We start from the raw sequence: 23,848 nt of genomic DNA on the forward strand, positions 1-23,848 counted from the left end.
GTTCTTATTTACTGTTCTTTTGACAAAATTTGCCACTTACATGTCTTTGTCGATTACACACATACTAACATTATAAGAAATACCGGGCGAATTCGTTATCAAATTATACTCCTATAACAACATATTTATAGACATGCGACAATAATTTTGGACATGAGTGTACAAACTCAATAATGTCTTGTAAAATATTTTACAATATCTGCGTTCCTTTCTCTGTTGAATCAAATGTTAACAGAACTTTCTTTTCAGATATTTTTTTTGTTTTTATTATTCCTTCAACTACTGTGTGTTCCAAATGACAGGTTAAAGGAGTAGTAGTAGAAAATTGTTTTTGAAATAACATGTTTGATACTGCAAGGATGCGATGACGAAAAATTATGAACAAAAATGTCCACGCTGTTACACAACCGGCATTATACTTTCAGAAGCTTGAAAACTTCCTGAGTAGTAGCAGAAATTTTAAGAATTGCGTATCTTCCGGAAATTTCAAATTCCCTGACTCTTCCAGGATATCCCACTCACCTCGCCACCATGTATTGCAAATAATACAAATCTCTTCATAAGAAAGAGTAACCAAAAGCTTTCTATAGTTTGTTTTTTTAAAATTAACTCCTTTTTTCTTTTTATCATTTCATTTCGTTTTATCCTTCCTTAATTTTTTATTTCTGGTTTCGAAGGGGGCGGGGGGGGTCCGGACCCCGCCTCCTTAGCTACGTGCCTGCTTCCTGGAGATGGTTACACGTACAATCGTCTAACGTTGCAGTAGAAGATAGAATAAATTCATAAAGAGGGTAGCCGTACGTATTACTTTCAGGAGTAAAAATAGTATGTGCATCATCTTCATAATATAACCCGGTACAAGTAAACAGAGAATGATAACTTAAAAGGTACAAATTAGTTTTAAAATTGTGTGAAGGGGACTGCGAGGAAAATATTTTGATCCGATCTGTAGTTGGGTATGTCCATGGTAACTCACGTTACATAATGATGTATATTTTGAAGAATTCTAACCACAAATAAACTTAAAAGCTCCGTTTCTTTTTTAAAAAAGTAAAATTGTTAATATTTACCAAATATCGTCATTTTATATGATAAGGCAAATCTAGGAAAAAATAAAATACTATAGTAACTCACGTTACAAATTTTTCCCCTACATTCAGAGGCTGTGATTTTTCAGTACATTTTCTTTTGTCCTGGCATAGCTATGTGCATGAAATTACTATGTAAGATAGGGACACACAATTTAATTATGGCAAAAATATTAAATTTTTATTTACATTTTATGACTACTTATTTTAGTGGAATTTGCACAGAGTCTGGTAACTCACGTTACATGTATCAACGACCTTTTATTATTAAGTATAAGCAACATCTATAATAACTTGAAATAAGCACAGTTTAATTAAGTTGAATATTGAACTTTAAGAAAAGGTTTCATATTAATATATTAGTTATGTGGAATTTTACTTGGGATACCGACATAGAAAAAATACCTATTTCATAATAAATTAAGCTTGTATAGTATAATCAACATTAAAACTTAGTAGGTGAAAGTTAACCTAAAATTATAACAATTTTTCTTTTCATGAATTTTTGTCCCTATTTCCGTGTACATGTCCAGTTGCGGTTTGTTAGCTTTAGAGTATTGGAAATTAAGCCGATTAAGCTCAGATTTTCTACTAAAGGCTGCTTTGGGGACGAAAGGAATAACTACACTTTTAGAAACGTTACCCGGGAAAATATTATCAAGATTGTATGAATTAACATTTGCAGAAATTGTATACGATCTTGTTTGAAATGTTGTAAGAGGATATTTTATTGTATCTCGAACCACGCTACTATTTATTTGCATTCCTAATGGGGTGAAACATCTATACAAGGTATATGCAGAGTAACATCTTCACGTTTTACATCAGATGTAGCATTTGCACCAGACATTACACAAAAAATCTTTAGTACTATGTGATTTTATACAAAGATCTGTTTTGTTTATAATTGCGCCTAGTAATCCTACACTGCCTGTATACAGACCAGACGACAGTACATTTCATTACTATTTTTAGCATATTTAGAACATCTTTGAAAACCTTAATGTGTTAGATTGATTAGCGGTATTGTTTACCACATGAACGTTTTTCAAGGTATACCTATGATGAAATAATTTATTTATCATTTAATGAAATGTTAATATGCCTAAAGAATGTTATGAAAGAAATTATTTGTTGGTGCTACAACATCGTTTTCACCTCTTGATGTATCATTAGGTTTTGTAATTTTACATTTGAGATAAAGTTATGCTATATGAATAAATTCACCTGTATCACGCGGAATAGAAAATAATAGGACCGTCATATGTTAATGTTGAAAATGGACTATCTTCGGCAGTGTTTGAAGATTCAATTTGAAATTGTGTCAATGATATACCAAATACATCAAAATCAAAACATTCTATACTATTTGATTAAGTAGAGCAATTTTAAAATTATATTCGTAACACGATTTTCCCTTCTCCTTTTTGTTTTCCTTTGTCTCCATGTGTTCACGCTTACGTTTTGTTGGTGGAATTTTGGATTACAAGTTGGCATCCTTCTCACTCATACACAACAAGGAATTCGACAACATGCGACAGAACTTTTGTTATTCTTTGGAAGTCATAAACTACTTCCTGAAGTATGTGTACATCTTGCTGTTCTGTTTCAATGGTCAGGAATCGATTTTCGATTCTAAGTTGGCACTGCTGTTACTCGTATACATCGCGGAATTCGACAACATGCAAGAGGACTTTTTGTTGTGTGTTTGTGTGTGACATGTGTGTATGTAGGGTGTTTCAAAAGAACATCAACAACATTTCCTGAGGTGATTCCTGGCATCAAGATAACACAAAAAGTATACACCAATCTGAGTGTAGAAATGCTTCATTTCGGCCCTATGACCAGGCGAAAATTTGTCGGAAAATGCTAAAAGAGCTACAACTCGATAAGAAAATGTGTAATCGAAAGCGAGTAGAAGGGAATGTCCAATACTTTTAATTGTAGTTTAAATTAATGCATAATTGTACGTGGTGCAGGGGCGGCGCAAGGATGACCCCCCAAAGAATCTTTATAATTCTTGGGGCATTTTATTCAATTTTGAATGAGGAAAATAAAGAAGAATCAAATGCAATATTTATAACCAACCCAATGGCTTATGGAACTCGGAGGTTCAACGTCGCATTTACAAAAGTTCTCCATTCAGTTCCGTCTTTAACGAACTGGGTGCAGTTTGTGCTTTTTGCTCCTATTTGTGTGAGATCCATTTTAATATTGTCCTCCTGTCTTCAAATAGGTCTTTCTAATGGACTTTCTCCGCTTTCCAATTAAAATTTAAAATGTATTTTTACTTTCTTCTGTTTTGGCTACATTAACGCCTCACCTGTGCCTCCTACACTTGATGCCCTAACGATGTTTGGTAAACGGTATCAGTTACGGAGTTTTTCGTTATGAACTTTTCGCCATTCCCCAATCCCGTCCCTCTTGGGCCCGAGTATTCGCTTCAGGATTTTATTTCAACGAACAAATATCACAGTGTGATAATATTTTGGACTATTGGATCTGTATTTTTTTTAAAAAAAAAAATAATTAAAATAAGTTTAAGTAATACTTCCTGAAAAATAGAAAATATTCACTTTCCAGGAAGCAAAGACTTGTAAGATTATTGTAAGTCAAAAATAAAAACAAATTCAGGTATTAATACAACAGGTGAAAGGCCAAACGACATATAAACGGGGAGAAAGACAAACAAAGGGAATAATAACTGATAGAGGCTTGTTCAGATTGGATTGTTGCTCAGTACTAATATCACTATTCAAAAACAATGATGAATAAAGTTGTCTTACCCGCTAAACTGGTAACGTAAGTTAAACCTCTAAATTTTGTTATAGAAAAGAAAACAACTAAACAAGAAGTGATATGCCAGGAGGTCTCCCTCCGTGTAGGTTATTTATTCATAAATAATAAGTAAATATTTACTAGAAATTCTTGTATGTTTGTGTAAAGAAAATAGAAAAGATGCATCTCACTTTTTTCTTTTATTACTACCGATAGATACAATCTATTTCAATTAGTGGTAGTTATCCATTTCGCTACTTGAGTTATCCTTGTATTAATTTATATCTCAGAAACTGACTATTTAAATTCATAAAACAATAATACAACAATAATTGTAAAAGTTACGAAACAACAGTACATACTTTAAGTTATAAGAATACTGTTAGAATTTGAAAGAAGCAGAGACACATGTTTGATTGATCTACCTTGTCTTACTACAGTATAAACTCTCAGAGAGCTCTCTCCGCTGGTCTACTGGCTGGTGCATGTGCCTTTGGTGTATTCGGTCCCGGATTCTATTCCTGATGAAGCAAGAAAGAAAAACAAACTAATTTTACAATCATTCACTTGCATTAATCACACGCCTCCTTTAGCTTTAAAGTGCAAACTATGGGACGTTAAACTATGATATTAACGTCTCTCGGTTATATCATTCAAGCTAATGGAGATAAATGATAAAATGTTCTTGAAATGAGAATGGAGGAGGAAACAAAAAATTAAAAAAAAAAAAAAAACTCAAGGACACACGTAATGTTGTTCACCACAAATTTTCATGGTCTGAGATCGAACAAGTGTACCAAAGATGAGCGCTCTATCACTGAACTATCGCATTCTCATTTTGACGATTCATCATTCAATCGTTCACTAGAACTAGAATTGATAGATGTATCGGTCAAGTAAAAACTATGTGTGATCAATCAACGTACAATAAAAAAGAAATGCTGACGCTCAAAATGTGGAATTTGTAGAGCTTCTTTAGTTTGGAAGCTATAAGTACGTTTTCTAGGTCATTTATTCTGAATCGGTGGGCTGAATCCTGTCCCTTCAGGAGTTACGGACAGATTGTAGGTGGGTCGACATACTGGATTTTAATATATTTTATTATTATTATTGTTTGGAAGGAGGAAGGGGTTTGTAGGGTCTTAGTGTTCAAAAGTCTAAGAACTATTTTTTTTGATTAATTCTAAGAAAATGCATTTTGAATGAATAGCGTATAAGGACATAAAGTAGATATGGTTTACGAGTCTTAAGGATTACAAGTCGTATAACGCTAAACAAAATTATTCATACAATTTTCTTATAGTGGAGAAACGAAAAATAAAAGCTCATAAACAAATGGAAAAACATGTTGTAGTGACATTGGACTGCTTCGAAAAATAGTACAGGGAACTTCAATTCATATTGACAAAGTCTAGTCTATGTAAGAATATTTTCTAGGCGCCCGTCGTATTAGCGTATTTCACATTACGATGTATTGTATTTTGGCAGGAGTTTTAAGATTAATTCTTTAAGACCTATTTAGCCAACAATATTAAACTAACTTGTATAGACTGTTTCATTGAGTTACAATAACTATTACTTTAACCCGTAAAATATTCAGTGAAATGTACTTTAAGTTCGGAAGAAATTGTTCTTTAACATTGACGTCGCCAACTTTAATTTTTTGAAAGGGGGAAAGCTGAAAGGGAAAAACAAATTTAGGAGCAGAAAATGTTTGTATACTGAAAAATGTAGTTTGATATTACTTGAACGACACTACAATTCAGCATGTTCTGTGGGAGGAGTTGACACTGGGTTCAGGACACTTACCCTGCTGTTCCACTCATTGCCGCGTTGCCATTATTCTGAACTTTCCCATCATTCAGGGCATCGTAAACGTATTACGGCATGAGAAGCAGAAGGGCACCGCGAAGGAAACGTAGCTATGAAACTTCAAGAGTAAAAGGGAGAAGACAGAAAGGTACTAGTGAAGGTAAAAATGTCATATAATACGAAGTTCAATAGTGCATTAGTTCACGAATGTAAACAAACCAAGGATAAATTCTACAATTGAAAAGAAAACGAGATGAAAGAAATTAAGTAGGTAAATTGTTAGTAAAATACAAGACATTCTTAATAATTACACTTACAAATCTGAGAACTCCTACGCATCATACGTATTTCGATATTTTTCGTAAATGGTAAATCATACACTTAAAGCATGTATCCATCGGATGGATACTTCTTTCTCCAACAGTTTGTTCTGTGCTGAGAATAAATAGATCAATGAAAGATATGCATCTCTGTTTCTTTCGAATTCTAACCGTGTTCTTGTAACTTAAATCATGTACTATGATTTTTGTTCGTTGAAATATTGTATTTGATTGTTATTTCTTTTTCTTATTCAACATTTGTTAAAATACACTAGAATTCTTCAGTTTCTTTGGAGGTCACCCTTCCGCCGCCCCGCAATTGCGCAAATGGAATCTATAATTAAAATTAATGGTACAGTAGAGCGTCGATTATCCGAACGTCGGTCAACCGAACGACCGCTTAACCGAACTGTGTACTCGCTCGCACCTGTTACTCTCCCACCCTACCGTCCATCATCCCCCTCACTCCCAAACCAAGTTTCCCACAGTAGTCGCCGCACTGAGCCACCGCTGGCGGAACATTGCTTCTAATGGGGCCTTCATAAAATGCGTATGTAATATGTACATATTTTTGTTTAATAAACTGTACCACATACTATATATTCCTACTAAAGTTGCCTTTGTACGTTACTTTGTAATACTTAAGGAGATGCCTGTTTTTATGAATAAATTTACTGTACAGTACTTCTTTTTTGGCAAATAAATATGTACAGTTCGATTATCCGAACAAACCAGTTTTCCGAACACCCATGTCCCCCAATTACTTCGGATAATCGACGCTCTACTGTAATTCCCTTTTATCCGATTTCAATGCGACATTTTATTTTCGAGTTATGGTTCTTTTTGCATTTTTTGATACATTTTCGGCTCGTCATAGCGCCAAAATGAAACATTTCTACACGCAGGTTCGTTTACACTTTTTATATTATCTTGGTGTCATAAATATAATACTAGCCGTGCTACTGCAGCATTCACAAGAGAGATAATAGTGACCCTTGATCCTTGAGATTTCTGAGTAATTTTATTTTATTTTATTTATTTATTTATTTATTTTTTGTAATTTCAACATCACACCAAATACACTAAATGATCAGACTGAACAAATGGGGAAAAGGTTTCACTCACGATGAATTTGTAACTTACATTATACTATATCCGAAATAGATTATACTTACGGTATCTCACTTAAATTGCTTTTACTATTTCGTCCTACCAGCACAGATGGCTCTCTTATCCGAAGGAATTTTAACGTTTTTCCTCGGTGCAAGCGTTTGAAAATCGAACAGGCCATCAAACGCTCAGAATTTTATCTTAGGGACGTAAAATTACTTAAAATTTACATGTCAATTGCATATTATTCATCGCATAAATGTGAATAGATTTATGAAGCGGACACCAGTAATGAGCACATCCTTGCCCCCTGGGATAATGCGAGGGTCAATTGTGAAAAACTAAATGAGGAATCCCAATTTTTAAAAATTAAAGATTCGTATTCTACTTAAAAAAAGAGTAAATTTAATACAAAACACTTTTCTCGCTTCATGATATAAAGGTAACCAAGAAAGTACTGTCGCTTTTTCTGGATGTCTGTGTTCAATTGGCCCTCACACCGTGAGTTGAATGCAAATGAAGTTAAGGCTAAGGCCAGTTGTTGGTGTGGGAATATCCAACATACTACCTGGTTGTGGCAGTTCAGCTACACCGTGAACTTGCGTAAGGACAAAGTGAACATGGGACCTCCACAGGGAATCAGAAGGGCGTGTATGATGTACGAGTTAAAACTGGGGTCAAACGCAACTGCAGCGGGGCAGAAGATATGCCAGACCTTTGGTGAAAGTGTCGTGACTACTCGGACAGTGCAGCGGTGGTTTAACAAGTTTAAGGACTGTGACGAAGCATTCGAGGACCACCAAGTACCGAAAGAGCAAAACATGTACAAAATGAATATTTGCAGACAACAATTGAGGCGAACAGTGGCCAGACATATGAGGAACTAGGACTAGAATTCAATGTGAATGGAGAAATCATTCGACAGAACCTCTATCAACTTGGGAAGCACTACAAGTTGGATCGATGGGTCCCACATGAGTTGACTCCTGGCCAAAAGGCAACGCGAACGGACACCTGTGTTTCTTTGCTGTCTCATCTGAGGAAGAAGCCATTTCTGTACAGGGTTTTGACATGTGATGAGAAGTGGGTCCTGTACGAAGCTCCACGGTGCCGTCATCATTGGTTAGCATCCCATGAACCGGTTCCAAAACAGCCGAAACCAGCACTACACCAGAAGAACGTCCTCCTGTGTGTTTGGAGGACTTCTCGCGCATCGTGCATCCGGAACTGCTACAAGCTGATCAAAGCATCAATGCAACTGTGTACTCACAGCAAGTGAGCAGTGTTCAAGGAAAACTCAAAACTCTGAAGATAGCACTTCTGAGTCGCAAAGGGGTCCTCCTGTTACAGAATAACGCTAAGCGCCACGTGGCTATGATGTCCCGGGACACCATTTTACAAATTGGATGGGTAACACTATTATATCCACCATACTCCCCGGACAGTGTACCATCCGGGTATCACCTGTTCCATTCCTTGGACAATTACCTTAGAGGACGCCAGTTCAAATCCCTAGTAGAGGTTCAAAATGCACTAGATACCTTCTTTGCTTCACGACGCACTAAGTTTTATCGCGATGGAATCCATGGCCTTCCAGAGAGTTGGAAGAAGGTAGTCGATGCTTATGGGGACTATTTTTGATCTTCCAGGTACGTCTTACATGACACATCTATTTCGAAGGTGGTGGGTGAAAAACCGACAAAATTTTCTTGGTTACCTTTATAGATGGTGCTGTAAAAAACAAAAGCTAGTTACTGTAAGGTTTGCTCGATTGGTTGCTCCCACGTTTCATTCCAGAACAAATTTGAGGCTCCAACCTTTGTTGAATAATTGAACGTTTTCTCGACTCGAGGATGGCTCTGTGTTCGGCATTAATTCAGATAATTCAAACGTTGCAATGCAATTAGATGCAATCAGCGGTGGTAATCGTAGTTGGTTACCAAATATTTTATTGGCTTTATCGCTCCGTAGTCTTGAAACTAGGCGAAAGTAGTTTAAGAACAATAAATGAACACATCTCCTTTAACCTAGCTGGCATAATTGTGGGACGTAAAACTGAAACAAATGAACATAGTTCGAAACAAATAAAGCAACTAAAGAATGTAGGGAAATTATCCAACTGAATCTGGTGTCAGTACTACCGAAAATGCGAAATAAAATACATTTCAAAAGTAATTGAAAATAAACGATTGAAGCAACGAATAAAGAAACTTCTTGATGAACAATTAGGTTATAATCTTTCTCAATTAAAGAAGTCAGCATGAAATATAAAAATTATCGGATAGGATCTAAGGTACCGTATGTGTGAACCACGGAGAGATGCAGCCGTTAAAATGGTTGGTAGCAAGCTACTATTACCATCGCAACCTGCACGTAATTCCACTGCCACATCTGAGTTACCTGAATTCTCGCCGAATGCAGAGCAATCTTTTACGTCACGTATCACCAATCGAATGAACATTTAAGTCAGAAGATTGATACTGTTTACCGCAGATTTATTCTGGAATGAAATATGGGAGATCTCATTTGAAGAAATCTTAGCAAAGCGTTTGCAGTGATTGCAGCACCATCTATCGAGGATCAAGAAAGATTGCAAATATTTTTTTTTCACGTAGAATCTGAATTTGCAATAAGAAAATGGGATCCTATTTAAATTTTCAGATTCCCCTAGGGAATCAGTGACGGATAGATTAATTTCCCGCTCCAAATAATAACTTTTTGAACATTTTTCTCGTCCTATGCTTATTACTCTAGTTATTTTGGAAGCTCAAGTTAAAATAAACACTCTGTTTAATATTTTGTATTTATTTCATATAGTTTGAAGGTAATGTGGAGTCCAGAAATAATAATTATTTTGTAAACCTTAAGTAAAAATTTTGCAGTATCTGTTGTATTCTTAGACCAGATAAATTGTTTGGAAACTCGTATTAAATAATTCGCTTGCCAGTAATATTGTAGTGAACTGGCGGAATTGCCTATGTCCTATCGAGAAATTTGACTACTGGAAAAGTTTTCGCTTTGTGTATTTGAAAGACATTAGTAATTGATTTAAGGCAGGGGTAAAAGTGTGGGAAAGCGCTGGGGGACGTCGCCCCTCACTTCCCGAAAATATATACGGCGTTCCTCCACTTGCTAATAAAATTACAATGGGCAAAGACAGGCACGGGTAACGGTGCGACGTCATCCGTCCTACTTTTTCAGATCCACTTTTACCCCTGATTTAAGATACAAACATTGTTTTTCATAGATCTCACAGATTTCAAACTATTTAATGCAACTGTTATATTTAGTATATATATATTCAAGATTTTACACCGATCGTTCAAATTTTATGATGGCAAAATTTAACATACCTACACTGAGAAAAAAAAGGACTAGGATTTCCGTGTGGATACATCGTATTTACGCGGGTGCGCTCCTTAAGTAATGTAATTTCATGTATAAAAGTACAGCAGGTGGGAACACCATGCCAAGTCTGGAGTTCGGCGTCGAACTAGACTCGCTGTGATTGGACAATTTTATTCACATGATTGGTTTCGTGTTAAAAACTATTACTCTCGTAAGGTAGGGAGTCACAGATTTAGAAAGAACCAAGAGGGGACAGACGTAGGAAGGTGGTAACAACATTATATACGTAACTTACCACCGTCGGAATGGGTATGGCGTTAATTCTAGATTTGAAATGGTGGTCCCACAATACAAAATTTTCGCTGGACGGTGGTGTAGATTGTACTACTGATGAAACAACATTACTTAATGTGGTGACGCGCGTAACCTGGTAAAAACAGCATTTACATGACGACTGGATTATGCATTTTCCTCCGTGTACCTTATTTATTTGCATTTTACACACATACACATATATGCACGCCCGACAGGATACAGGCAATTTCGACCATTCACAAAAATATTACTTACAGCCGGATTATTTAATTAATGGAACAGAATGAATGAGTCGTTAAGTTGAACCCGGGTTTCCCACACCAAAGGCGCGTAGGCCAACCGCTTAGCCATGAAGTAACTTTTTCGCGCGCCAACCTAGCCAGCTGTTTTAAGTTGGTCACAAAACTTATATCACGGGAGTCAAGGTGAAACAAAACTAGCCCTGCGGGGTATCTAACCCGTTCCTACTCCTCCTCCTCCTCCTCCTACTACTACTACTACTCCTACTACTACTACTACTACTCCTACTACTACCAGTACTATTACTACTGCTACTACTTATCTGCTCAAAAATAAGTAAATAACTTTTTAAGTATTATTTTCACTTACTTTAATGGAAAAAATGTTATGAAAATTTTTAAAAAATCTTTCCTTGGGCAGGGTTGAACCCACTCCAAAAGAGATCAATTACTAGACCGTTGCACTAGGACGCTCGGCCACGAGCTTCGACTGTAGTCACCGTTTAATTTCTGCTATATGCAAACTACGTGCCAAGAAAGGGATAACGCCAGCCAATCAGAACCGTGTATTTGGCTCCTGCTTCTGGGATCATTACTTCCCTGTGTGAATCCTCCGTGTGACAACAACGACCAGACAAGAGCTATTCAAAACTCCATAGCGAGCATTGTGAAGTATAACACGGAAACTTTCAGAGTCTCTGTGGTCGGCTATCTGCTCGAACAGCTACTTGTATTGCCGTTGGCGTGTTTAATTTTACTATTATGATGAGTGCTGCATACCATTTAACACCCGTATGTAGTATTTTCCACGAATTCGTGTGAAATGATGGGATACTATCACACCTATTGTTATCACCTTTTTGCCTCCCATGTTTGCACTTTGGAACAGATCTCTCAATTTGATCATTTATGTTGATTTTGTTTTTATTACCATTCGCACAACCTAGGAATATTTACAATAATAACGAAATGAAGTTGATTCAACAATTAATTATAAATTTGTATTGTATTTTAACAATACATTTAACCCCGTTTCCCTAGACGAGCGAAAGTAGACAGGAAACGAAGGCAAGAGATTTTTGCACTGCTAAATAAAAAAATATTTTAAGTAAATAATCTACGTTAAAATGCAAGACCAATATTACGGAAGTTACTTAAGAAGTCCATATGAAAGAATTAGAAATCCTTATTACGCCCGAATACCGTGGCGTGAATATGAATTGAACAATTTCGTGGCTGGTCCAGTGAGACTGCCATCAGTATGGAGGCCATTGTATCTGAGACCTCCAGTCGAAAATAGTTCTTCGAAGCCGAAGAATAAGCGGAAGAGACGACGGAGGAGACGCAGAAAGGGAAAGAAGGAGAGCTTAGTAGACACATCTGTTACTGCTAATATTTCCCGTTCTGATTCCCGAGCCTACAGAAAAACTGCTGCTTCTGCGATTATGTCAACTATTGATCAATTAGTAAGCTGCTGCAATGTAACATCATATTATGAAACAAGAGTTGATATATTGGCTGCAAGTACTTGGGAACTTCTGGAACTTCATAGTGAACTAACGCCGTCTCCAATACACAGCTTAACCATAAGGATTTCTAAAATAAATATAATGAACAAATATAATATAAAAACACCCAAGAAAGGACGTAAGACACCATATTTACGTTCTTCACGCAATGCAGCACTTGATTTTTGTGTAAACACTGCATATTCAATTTTAATTTGTGAAAGTAAAAGGGAAAGATCTATCCACCTAATTTCGTTTGAAGGTGCTGCAATTTTATCTAATAAGGAAGCAAATCGATCACCGGTCTTACGTCTAATGCTATATAAATGTCTACGTTCGTCAATTCGGCCTGTAAATAGATTTTGTTGTAATTTTGAGCGGACAATGAGCATTTCAAAGACCAAAATTTGCAGTGATGAAATACCAAAATTATCAGTTCATTTTCAAAGTTCCAACTTATGTTCATCCATGGCCTCTTTAGATTCGGAAGTAATAATTGACAGTAAAGAAGAAATTCAGCTGACGATTTCAGAAAAAACTGCATGCCTGGTTGCTGAAAATGAGACTCTGAAGAAGAAGGAAGAGCTTTTGAAGAAAAGAAAACAACGTTTAAAAAGATCTATATGCCATTATGGGAACAAGATTTGCTTTACTCAGTTGGCAGAAAATGTTAAGAAACCAGGAACAACTGATGCGCAACTGTGGGTAAATAGTCTTGATCCAGGAGAGACACAGTTGAACAGTTTGCAACCGACGTTCAGTCATACTTTTGAGAGAAAGCAAAAACTAAAAGAGAAAAGGAAACTACGGTTACATAGATCGATTAGTCATTACGTAAACAACGTTTCATTTATGAAGTCGACAGAAAATGTTAAAAAACCAGCAACAACTGATGCGCAACTGAGGATAAACAGTCTTGATCCAGGAGAGACACAGTTGAATAGTTTGCAACCGACGTTCAGTCATACTTTTGAGAGAAAGCAAAAACTAAAAGAGAAAAGGAAACTACGGTTACATAGATCGATTAGTCATTACGTAAACAACGTTTCATTTATGAAGTCAATGGAAAATTTTAAGAAACCAAACACCAGTGATGAGCAATTTCCAGTGATGAGCAAGAATAAAGATATCACCACATGCAGCGACTACGATCTACCAAACATGGTTTCAAGAAAAATAATAAAAGAATTATGCCACACAAAGGCATTAATAATTAATCAGATCGACAAAAATATTACAAATATATTGAAAAGCTCTCGGCGAAATGAAGAGGTAACTGGAATCATTAATAACACAAATTTACTTAAAGCTCAGCTTGATTCTTTGGCAGATCAAGCCTATGAACATATCTTTAGGGACAACCTCCAAGTCTTAACCTGTCCGTACTTAAACAATAAAGTGAAAGTAACAGTGATCAGGCAAATATTTTTGAATGTCAAAAAATTCATTAGAAACGAAATTCAGAAGGAATTTGAAAATTTTGAGGTCTTCTCCACACACAAGAATGACCGTTGGTACTCTAAACTTCTTCGCTGGCCCTTATTCTCACCTCCGTACATTGTGTAATGTTCACCATTATAAAGGAAACACCATTCTCTATTTTGTGTACCAGTATCTTATCAACAGGATTCATAATCAAAATAATTTTCAGGATTTTATCTACCTATACAACTTTGAAGGCGTCTTGCCAGGTGTCTCAGTTGATAGGAATTTGGAAAAATTATAGCAAGGAAGAAAGTGAATATGTAACTTTCAACTGTGTTATTTTTTTTAAAGGAAAAATTAATGTTATATTTATGATTAAATGAGTCAGAGAAAAAGCTCACAAATCGTTAGATGTAGCAGATCCATTGAAATTAGGAAAAATTTTGTTTAAACAATAGACAAACATCAGTTTTCAAATAACAAAGGACAAACTTAAAAACAAAGAGTGATGGTGGTGAGGAAGAAGAAGAAGCAAAGGAGGAGAGGAGAAGATCATTTAGAAAAAGAAGACATGTCCCTAAAAGTATGTTCCTGTATGAAAATACCACTTATATACTATGGAAAAATTGTAGGTGATTATCGAATTTAAAGCTAAATTTGTTGGGTAATAAAATATTTTGTCAATTTTATATCTGACTGTTTTTCGTCTACATAAATAAAAAATGAATTTATCAATGTTTGTAGTCTAACTCCTAACTCTAGACCATTGCTAAAACAATCAATACCTTAAGTAGAAATTACGGAAAAAGACCGAAAATGACTACTTAAAACTTGAAGTGTCAACCTGTGCTTGGAGCGATACAATTATCAATATTATAACACATTTTCTTCTAAGTGCTTCCGTACCCAAGCGGGTTTAGTAATGCTGATTGACATTTCTGAAGCGAAGGACGACGGTTCGAGCCTCCATGCGCAAAGTTCGCTTTTATTTGTTCCTTTTTTTAAAAAAAATATATGGAAACATTGTTATAAATATAAATTTCTACTTTGAAGTGCTTGGAAAAACAGACGAACTGTCACTTTTCAAATCTTTGTTACATTTACTAGCCCGCCATTTCCATAATTTATGTATGAAAACGTTAACACAGACGTCAAAAATGTAAATTATATATTTACATCAGCTAATGATTATGACAACAAACACTATTCGAAGCTTTCTTGCACCCACTGGAAAACGTGAAGTATATTAATATTTATTTGCATATATTGTTATTGTAGACTGTTCCCATAATGCCCACCGACTTCGATTTTATAAAATTGAGAAATAAATTTCACTTTTTATTTTGTGGTCAATTTGAAGGCATTTTGTTATACTACCCTTAAGAAACCCATATACATCATATTACGAATCAATTATTATGGAACAATTTCATGTGTTACACGCAGCTGTGGTACCAATCTTTGAAAGTTTAATTTACAACTTTTTTTCTTTTTCTTTTTTAACTGATTTTGTGAGTAATGGTGCATTCAGTATAAAGGTACAACAAGAATTTCTCTCTCTCCCTCTCTCTCTCTCTCTCTCTCTCTCTCTCTCTGTGTGTGTGTGTTAGGGGTGTTCGATAAGGCTGAGGACCTATCGAACTTCGGGACTGAAAATTTATCGAGTTGTCATCGGTTACTCGAAACCTTTCGAGTATTTGAAATTATCGAAGTTTCGGGTATTATCGAAATTTCGATTATTATCGAAGTTTCGGGTATTATCGAAATTTCGATTATTATCAAAGTTTCGGGTATTATCGAAATTTCGAGTATTATCGAAGTTTCGGGTATTATCGAAATTTCGAGTATTATCGAAGTTTCGGGTATTATCGGAATTTCGAGTATTATCGAAGTTTCGGGTATTATCGGAATTTCGAGTATTATCGAAGTTTCGGGTATTATCAAAAGTAGTGATGGACAGTTCGGTTCCTTCACCTCTCCAATGATTCCTTCTTGCAGCCAAACTAGTCAAACAACTTTTTTCACCTGGTAAGTTATTGCAAAGTTGTATTTGTCAGGAGAAAGGAAAGCGTGCAGAAAGAGATTGCTTTTTCGTCCCCTCCCCCCACACACAAAGCGTTCATTTTTTTCCTGAATTTTATCTCTTGTTTGTTATTTGCTAACAGCTAGTGTATTAGTGTTGGCAGAGATACGGTCTTAAACGTACAAATAGGGTAATTTGGTCTTCATACGATATAGTATACGCCCAACACCTCAACCATATTAATCACGTACGGTGTTGCTAAAATGTTATAGCAAAATTTTATTTTTAAGCCAAATGTATTATCTTCTGTCGTGTTTGCTTTCTCTTAATTGCCACTAGTTCACACATTGCCGCAATCAGATATAATGATGCTTTGGGCGCAAACCCCCCTTTAGCCTTTCAGTAAAATAAATGTTAGTCAAATCAGTGGTGATTTCAGGGGGTTGTTCAGGAGGAATATTTCCCCACAAACATATCTCTGATCATGTTCACCGTGGTTTACCAGTATTTTTGCTACTTTCACCCTCCATGTATTCAAAATCTCCCGGGGTAGGATTACCACAATTTCTGAATATTTTTAAGAATGGTGTGTGTGTTTATTGAGAAGTTAAGAAAAGTCTAATCTTAACTTCCTAAAATGCTTATGCTCATTTTCTATACTTAAAATATATTTTTTTATATTATTGTCTTAATTATTTTCCTGAGTAAAGTATTCTTGCGAAGAACACCTTATCGTTATTGATTTTTGCATAAATATCAGCACAAGACAGAATTGCAAGCCAAGCACTTGACCAAACACAGCGAAATTTCCCAGTCTTCCATTTTCCCTAAAATTTCGGGCATTAGTTAATCCCAGACAATTTTCCGGATCGGGCTTGAATCTAGGACGTATGATAAGACTACGCGGGGGAAACCTTGAAATCATCACTAAGTTTAATGAAGGTGAAAAACGGAATAAATCTATTTCCTCGACAGTGAATATACAGTGTAGCATATGTTCTATACAGTTGGTTTGTATATACATTATGATGAATCCACACACTAGCGGATCCAGAAGCGCCGTTTGGTGAAGACAGATTGCTTCCTGGACAAATAATGTAGGTTTTAAAAACGTAAGAGTTTGGCATCAATTTAGAATAACGTGGTGCATTATTTTATATAGAGTGTTTCAAAACAACACCGCCAACGTTTGGGTTGCCACATTACCTAATTTTAGCGGATACCACCAGATTTTCAGGTCTTATATTCGTCCCCCGCTTAATCATCTCTTAATCACGAAAAACCACCCGCTTTTTTGGATTGGAGAAAAATCTAAGACGACTTTGTTGATAAAGTGTTGTTATATTCAACGTAAACCGCTACATTTCTGTGTCAATCTCAATCGCGAATGGACAGATGACAGAAACAAGATGAACGCAAAAACTGTCAAATTATTACTACTGGTTTTGTACAATATGAAAGACGTATCATGTGTAGAATCAGGGGCGGATCCAGGGGGCGATCGGGGCGATTGCCCCCTTCCCCAGAAGAGGAAACTTTGTTATTTTATACATATAAATAAAACCCATCCCAAAGTTTGGAGTCCTTAAAAGTAGCAGTATGACGACCCACCGCCCCCCCCAGAAGTCGGTCCTGGATCCGCCCCTGCGTAGAATTTTATGATAATATTTTATGCCATCGAGATTTCTTAAAGGAAGTTAAAGGGCATGAAAAATGTAAAAAAAATTTGGCATAATCATACACATTTTGGTTCAACCTATGAATACTAATGTATGATCTCATGGGTGCGTATTTCTTTGATAACATTCTGTCCAGTTCAACTGAACACGTCTATGTTGTTACGTAATCTATATGTTCAACTAGTCTTTATATACTCAGAAATGATTGCAAATTGAACCTACGGATCCTTAGCATATTGTTTAGATTAGATTCATTATTAGTATTTTTAAAATGTTTATACTGTATTTCATATATTGTGAAACTGTGGTATTTTCGTATGTTAGTATGATTTCAAGTAGGAATCTTTGAAAATGATGAGAAATTTTATGAGATGGACCAAGACTCCTAAATATGTTTTAGTTTTCTTACGATAAAAGTTTAGAAATTATTTTGTATTCCTTAGAGAGAAAACCGTATGAACAACATCTGCCATATATCGCTTGTTTTTTTTTTAACTTGTCTTACAGATATCCTTATTAGAGATATTTTACTGTAATACTTATATAATACTTACTTTACAATTCGAGACTCACATTTGTTGAACTTAATAAAACATTAAAGGCAAAAACTAAATTTTCTTTACTTTAGTTTTGTTAGAAAAGTACATTGGAAGTATCACTTAACAAAGAAATCGCTAAAATAAAAAAAAATAGAAGGATCGTCAGTATTTGTAATACACAAGTTCACATCAGTACTTACGGTTTAGAATCCCCCGCTTTTCTAATTTCAAAATATGGCAACTTTATCCTGAGACCAAGATAAAACAAAAAGTATAGACCAACCTGGGTGCACAAATGCTTCCTTTTGGAGTTATAGGATGCCGAAAACATGAATAAATGAACTTTATAGGTCCATAGCTCCAATACTATATGATCTACCGTAGTCCGGTCAAGATTTTATCTAGGAACTAGTATGTGCCCTATCCAAATATCCAAGTTTCAGAATGATCCAAATATCCCACATGATCTCTTCGCTGACATTTTCACTACAGTAACTTAAACACACTTTCCAGCACCGTTTCAGCTTGAATTAACAGTATAACCTTGTTTCCCATAGAAAAATCTGATTACAACCGAAGTGCAATGTAATAGCAATCGATTTCAAAGACATTGGCTTCTTGTTTCGGAAAAGAAAGAAACAGTGAAAAGTAGTCTATTGTATGCAGGACACGACAGGAGAGATAGGGTCTAATATTTCTTTCAACAACTGCAAAGCAAGTAACTGCACGACCATCTTTCTTGGAAAGTCGGTTTGCAACAATATACGAAGCAGCTGAGAGAACTCTTGAGGAAATAATGTTTTCTATTTTTCCTTAAGAAGTGATCGGAAGTTATTTTAATTTCATGTGGAAATTGAATCAGAGCCATTGAAATGTAAGTCAGAGGATGTGTGTTTCTCTCCCCTTTCCCCTTCACCCCTTTTGTCCCTCCCTGGTTCAATCCCCGACTAAGTAAGTTTGTGGTGGACAACATCGTGTCCGTGGGTTTTCTCGGCGTACTCCCGTTTCCTTCCACATTCCCATTCCACCAATTATTCCATCATCATTCACTTGCCTTAATCATACTTCTTCCTTAGCCTAACAGACATAATAGTAGGTCATTAAACTGAAAGATTTCATTTCATGTCATTTTCCTTTAGTCTTCGTTCTGTCATATGTAAAGTTCTCCCTTGTGAATAGCACCATGCCATGAGGGCATGTAGGGAGTGTGCCCTCAGTCGTAGATGAATGTGGTGTGGTCGGCACCACGCTTCGGCCGCATCCCCCTCCCAGGTACGCATTGAATCTGAGATTGGTAATGCCCAGAGCCGCACGGCATCTTATGCACAAAATCAAATATCGTAAAGTGACCAAGAGCAACAGATACCTGACATATGCATTTAGACCAATCCTCTTTAAAATTGGACAATTCATTCGAAAGTTATCGTAGCTTTCACACGCCTAAGCTCAAAGTAGGAACAAATACTTGAATTCGGGAAAAATCCCCTTGTGGTATGGCAACCAAAACAATAGGTGTCTGGTGAAAGCAAACGAGAGCATTTTAAAATGAGTTCCATCAAAATCGGACAATCCGTTCGAAAGTTATCGTCGGATGCCACATGCAAACAGACAGACAGGACGGCCTGTAATAGGGAGTTTTGCACCAAAAATTCTCAAGGTTTGTTTCACGACAATCTCAAATACTCGTAGGCATTCGAGCGCCGGAGAGTAAATTTTCGAAACGAAAGTTTGATAAGTCTTCAGCCTTATCGAATTTCCTTACCTCTACCTATATCAGCAGCTATCTCTATACAGAACTGTAAATTAAACCCTCGAAATCATATTAAAATTATTTTTCTGACTGCCCCGTTATTGGCGCAATCGGCAAAGTGACTATTAGTAGACTAATGGTGTCTTGGATTCCAATTCCATTCAGGTGATGCATGTTTTCTCTTCCTCTTTCTCTCTTCTGACAGACTGCTTAAACCTTATACAGATCTGTGGGAAAAAACTTTTCCTTCACTTCATTGCTAAGGAGAGAAGTTTTAAAATAAACACTCTGCATATATGTAATACATATTATATACAACTATGATAACCTCGAATTCATTGTTTCTTCCGAACACTCCGATAATCCCGAACTTTTCAAACTATTCAAGCGACTCGACAAATGCAATCATATCGATATATTTCTGTATTTGCTGCTTTCAAACAATTCGAGACTCTCGAAGAGTTCGAGTGTCTCGAAGTTGTCTAATATTTCTTACATTTCGAGTGCCTCGAACACTTCGAAAGTCTCGAACGTTTTGGGAGTCCCGAACATTTCAGGAGTCTCGATCATTTCGGGAGTCCCGAACATTTCGAGAGTCTCGAACATTTCGGGAGTCTCGAACATTTCGAGAGTCTCGAACATTTCGGGAGTCTCGAAAGTTCGATAATTCGATAAAATTAAAATTCTTTATCGATGAAACGGTTTTGAAATCTTATCGAATTGTTATCGATTACTCGATTATCGGAACAGTCCTAGTGTGTGTGTGTGTGTGTGTTTCTAGTTTCCGGCGTAAGCGTGTGTATACTTCCAACTATACTTTCGTGTTTACATATGCTAGTGTGTGTGTGTGTGGCGGGGGTATATGAAGTATTAATTGGGATCGCGTAGTGGAACTTATCGATATTAGTACGTACAAACGAGCGGCCGTTACTTCACACGATAACTTTGGACGAATGCGAATTTTTTTAATTTAGGGAGTTCCTTAATGGAGGTGATACGCCAACTGGAAGTGGTAGAAATGGGTCATTTCAGATTTAACGTTGATCACTATAGACCTTACAAAATTTGGACGATTACTGTGTTTGAATTTCATCATAATCTTTGAGTCTACGTCTCATATAACCTCGATGCAGAAAGGAATCCTAAACTTAAATAATTAACTAACTCGAAACCGATTAGAGTACAAAACTCAAGGTTTCGGCAGAAAACTAGCACAAAAATTTGGAATAGAAAAAGTATCAAGTATCCAGTTAGAGGGGGAAGGAAAGGATGGGAACATGGACATAAGACCATAAAACACATTACTGAAATGGCAGTCAGTGATGATTATAGAGGTGGCTCTTGGACCTAGAGCTTCGAAATTCCCTCTATGGCATTTCCCAAGCGTGCACAATCTGAGTTACTAGAATTTTCACAGTACTATATTCAGCCATCGTTTATTCAATTCCCCCGCCCTGGAAAATATAAAATGAATATTGCCTCCTATCGTGCTCAATATGAATTACATGTATTTTTGCAGTACTGCTTTTCACGTCTATTTAGACAGCCCTCCCGGCCTTTCAAGACTAAATCGGAAATGGTCTCGTTTGTACATCGTTTGTACAGAAATGTGCAGACGAAATTTTCATTTGTACACAATTAGGGGCGCCGCCAGAACGAAAACAAAGTGGGGGCTGTCTAAGTGGTAGCCCACCACCATGTCCAATTGAATCACAAATTGTCGCAATAGTTTGTACATCATTTGTACAGAAATGTGCAGGCAAAATTTTCGTTTGTATGCAATTATTAGCGCCGCCAGAACGAAAACAAAGTGAAGGCTGTCTAAGTGGTAGCCCACCACCATGCCCAATTGAATCACAAATAGTCGCAATCGTTTGTACATCGTTTGTACAGAAATGTGCAGGAAAAATTTTCGTTTGTACACAATTACGGGCGCCGTCAGAACGAAAACGAAATGGGGGCTGACGAAATGGAAGCCCCGCACTATGTCCTATTCAATCACAAATTGTCCCAATCGTTTGTACATCGTTTGTACAGATATGTGCAGGCAAAGTTTTCGTTTGTGCACAATTAGGGGCGCCGCCAGTAAGAAAACAAAGTGGGGGCTGTCTAAGCGGTAGGCCCCACCATGTGCAATTCAAGCACAAATTCTCCCAATCGTTTGTACGTCGTTTGTACAGAAATGTGCAGGTGAATTTTCGTTTGTATACAATTAGGGGCGCTGCCAGAACGAAAACAATGTGGAGGCTGTCTAAATGGTAGAAACATTAAAAAAAGGTGTCACATACTATGGAGTATTTTTCTAACAAGACTTTGTACACACTATTGTGTCGATTGGTATGTTCACACTATCGTGTGATTCACTACATTGATCTTATTCTAGCGATGATAGAATTAAATGTTTTTTGTTTTTATATTTATATTTTTTTATACTTACAATCATTATTGCTGAGTTAGTTTATCATTCCTCGGCTCTTATTATTAAACTTATTCATTATTTCTTACGTGAGCTGAATCCTTATGAGAACAATGCATTTTTTCTTTCTAACTTGCGCAGAAACCGTTATTCTCATCTCGTACATTAAATTGATAAGTGGAAGATATAACAAATTCACAAAATAGATTGTTGAAGGCAAAATTATAACACAATATCTTGATTTATTTGAACATCTTCATTAAACTCATTTTGCAGAAACTATAGAATGCATGGTGAAGTATTTTGGTGCATTCAGCATTCTCATTTACGAGTAGGGTTGCTAACTGGCCGGTATTTCACCGGCCTGGCCGGGAATATTGTTGTGATTTTGATTATGGCCGGTGGCAGGTACAAACTTCTTATTAGCTCTCTTCTGACCGATATTTTGGAATCTGCAATCCAGAATATAACATTGAACATCGAAATTTTTCAACAGTGCCTTTACAAACACAAATTTCCATTGTATTATGCATTATCGATATTTTTTTTAATCTATGGAAGTTTTTTTTATTTATTTAACATAAGAAATTTGATAACACTTAGATTTTATTGTAAAAGAATTTTATACATTTATTGAGAGTAGAAAATGACTTTTTAAAGCAATTTTCTTTGTTTGAAGTGTAAGTTTATAGAGTAAATTTCATTTTATGAATCAACAATTGTTACGTAAAGATTAATATCGAGTATTATTCATCTGTTTCTTTAATTTTAAAGAAGTGGCAATTGCTGGTAAATACAATAACGATCAATACAATCTTCAGTTTCTCATTTGTACAGAGAATTTTGAGGGTTTGCCAGTAATTTTGTTTTCCTAAGTTGGCAACCTATTTACGAGGTTTTGTTTCAACTCTTCTACGTAGTGGCTCCGTACTGACACTCCGCATGCAAATAAATATGTAAGGCTACCATACGTCCCGGTTTCTTAAAATTTGTCCCGGTGTGCAGAAATTTTCCTTCTTGTCCTGTTTTTTTTTTTTATTTATTAATTACATATCAAAAGTTCTGAAAATATAATAAAATCGACTTATTCCTTTTGATTTCGATTCCGCCAATACTATAGGAACAATTTCATTCTAATCTTTACTATTATTCCAATCGCTGCTTCCCCGGATATAACATGCAATGTTTAAATCCTCCTAACTGGCTTTCTTATCACCAAAAGTAAGAATGTATACTCCGAGGTGGCAACAAATTCTTGTGATGTGTTGCAGACCAGCCCCGAAAACACATTTTTTTCTGCTTCAGAAAAACAATTATGCAAATTGCTTTCTTTTAGTTCGCATTTTAGGTTAACAAAAATAAATCAGTCCATTGAAATTTGGAAACAACTTCATAAATCTGGATTTTTTTTTCTTTATAGACATGTAGAGCATGTGAGGTGGTATGTGTAATAATATCTATATATATAAAAGAGAACGTACAAATCCTTTGTTAGCTC

Source organism: Thermobia domestica, chromosome 8, assembly GCF_964235325.1.
Source record: "Thermobia domestica chromosome 8, izTheDome1.hap1.1, whole genome shotgun sequence".
NCBI classification, from domain to species: Eukaryota; Metazoa; Arthropoda; class Insecta; order Zygentoma; family Lepismatidae; genus Thermobia; species Thermobia domestica.